The following is a 2,973-nucleotide window of genomic DNA, read 5'->3' as shown; positions in this document are numbered from 1 at the left end:
CTCAGTGGTGCAAGTGCCTGCCGGGCAGGTGTGAGGTCGTGAGTTTGATTCCCAGTACCCATACAAAACAAAACAAAACAAAAAACCAGATTGTTTCTCGGCCTTTCAGCTAAGATCAAGTGTAGATGAGGGAAGAAATAAGAGATCAAGATAATTTACATTTGCATTGGAGAGGGGTATCAAAGGCAACTTCCAGAAGGAGATGACATTCTAAGGATGTATAGGAACGCTTGAGATTTAAAAGAAAGGGTGCTAGAAGGCCCTTCAGGCAGAGGAGCCTTCTGTGAAGGTATAGAACCACAAGAAACCTCCATGCACTGGGCCCCTGGTCCTCACACTTGGCTGATAAGAAGCTCCCAGGGAACTTCATAAAAATACAGATTTCCTTGGCTCTATTTCAGCCTGGTAGGATCAATATCATTATGCTGGGACCTAGAAGTACGTATTTTTGGGTTTTCTTCTGTGTGTGTGCAGTACCAGAGATTGAGTCGCTCAGCGGCATAAGCTCTTGCCTGGCAAGCCTGAGGTCATGAGTTTGATTACTGGTACAAAAAAAAAAAAAAAAAATCAGCAGTTAGGGATTGAGTCTAGGGCCTTCTACATGCTAGGCAAGCACATTACCACTGAATTGCATCCTCAGGCATTTCTATTTTATTTTGAGACAGGATCTCACTAAGTTGCCCTGCCAGGCTTGAACTCATGATCCTCCTGTCTCAGCCTCCCAGAGTGCTGAGATTACAGGTGTGGGCCACATGTAACTCATGCCATGCCAGAAAGATTTAACTATGGAAGCAGTGCATAGATTGGTCAGGAGGGGACAGGGATGTCATAGGTGGATGCAAGGAGGTCCCCTAAAGAGAGGATGGGGACTTCAACTCACCCCACCCATGGAAAATGCGTTTTCTCACAGAAAAGCATTTCAGGGTGCATGCATGAGTTTCAAATGTACGTACTACAAGAAAATAGAGTGCAAGGCTTCCAGAGAGGCACATCAGGGCCTGGGGTTTGGAGTTTTTCTGTGGTCTTGAAAGTGTCCTCAGGACCAGTGACCTAGGATGTGTACACCTACTGTTTGTCAGAATACCATTAGTGGACTAGGTTAGTATGCAAGCCATTTGCATGTGTAGACATGGCACTCGCGTAAATGGTACTGCTTCCTGGAGGATGGAGGTCTGTGGTATTTTTGAGTATCATAAGGAGGGAAAAAGCAGGCTTCATTTACAAGTAAAAAACATGTGTCCAATTTACAGGCTTGTGCATTATTGTAGTCAGTGTTTGCAAGGGAAATAATTTAATACAGGACACATAATTTATAGGGTCTTTTTTTGTTTATTTGTTTTGTCTTTTTGAGACAGGGTCTCTCTATGCAGTTCAGGCTGGCCTTGAGCTCACTTTGTAGCCCAGGCTGGCCTCGAACTCGCAACAATCCTCCTGCCTGAGCCTCCTGAGTGCTGGGATCATGGGGATGTGCCTCCATGCCCAGTACAATTTTAAGTGTGCTTGTCTTTGTCTCCGTTCTACCTGTCTTTATTTCTTCTGTCTGCCTCAGGGAGACAATTGGATCTCTGCAGCAAGACTTGAGAAGCCTGACTGTGTGATAGAGAGAAGCTTGAACAGACCTGATATTCGATGTGGCAATAAAGGTGAGGAGAGAACCAAGGATAAATAGCAAATTTCTGGAAGAAATTCTCTGAAAAGCAAATACAGAGAGAACCAGATTTTGGGGGTAAAGAGAAAAGAGGACCTGAACTTCTTACATATTTATTTTTTATTTATTTATTTATTTTTTTTTTCATCTTTTTCTCATGTCTGAAATTTTCTGGGAAGAGCCTCAATCTTCCAAGGTGTGAAGTAAAATGTCTAGAAAACCCAAGCAACTTCTGGGCATGGTGGTGCATACCTGTAATCTTAGTACTCAGGAGGCTGAGATTAGAGGCCAGCCTGTGCTACAAAGCAAGACCTTGTCTTGAAAGACAAACAAACAAACTAATGAATGAGTGGGCCAGGAATTATAGATCAGTATGAAGGCCCTGGGGTTCAGTCCCCAACACCAGGGGGGTAGGGGCAAGTTGCAGAGCTTCAAAACTAGGTGGATTTCAACATTTATACCATTATTATCTGATGGTGGACCAGACAGAAATACCAAGAAAAACAAACTGTCTTGTCCTTGTCTCCTTTGCAGAAGTATACTTAGGCCTGGGCCTAAGTGTAGCCTAAGGAAAATAATTAAGTGGTCAGAATACTACTGTAGAGATAAATTTCACAAAAGTTAAAATCGTAATTCATACAAATAAGAGATCTGGTAATGTGCTAAGTTGGTTCAAAGGAGAATCTGTAATTAGGAATGCTGACAGATGTAAATTGGCCAGTAGCCACAGGACATAAAACATAATGTTTGTCACCTCTTTCACACGATGGAATCAATTGTATTTCATTTGACAAAATTCATTTGTTGCCACGCACAAGCATAATTTGCATTACCATCAGCTTTCTCTACTTACATAATTGTAAATTATACTGGGTGTGGTGGGTCACATCTGTAATCCCAGCACTCTGAGAGGCTGAGGCAGGAAGATTACAAATTCGAACCCAGCCTGGACAATTTAGAAACAGCCTGCCCCCTATGAAAAAGCTGAGGATGATCAAAAATACTTTTGCCTATTTCAAAATATTTTACAAAATGGTCTTCTGAGAATGTAAAAGACTTCTCATAAATATCTTACCTCTGACTTCCATTCCATTGAACATTCTGGTTAAAATGCAAGTCTAGCCTATAGTGGTTGCCCAGTCCACAATCTTAGCCCCTTGGGAGGCTGAGGTGGGAGAATAAAAGTTCAAACCAGCCAGATGTGGTGGCATACACTTGTAATCCCAGCACACTTGGGAGGCTGAGGCATGAGGATCTCTGTGAGTTCCAGGCCAGCCTGGGCTATTCAGCAAGACCCTGTCTCAAAAAAAAAAAAAAAAAAAAAA

This window comes from Chinchilla lanigera, unplaced genomic scaffold, assembly GCF_000276665.1.
Source record: "Chinchilla lanigera isolate Chin_1 unplaced genomic scaffold, ChiLan1.0 scaffold00012, whole genome shotgun sequence".
Taxonomy (NCBI): domain Eukaryota; kingdom Metazoa; phylum Chordata; class Mammalia; order Rodentia; family Chinchillidae; genus Chinchilla; species Chinchilla lanigera.
This window is presented reverse-complemented; position numbering follows the sequence as displayed.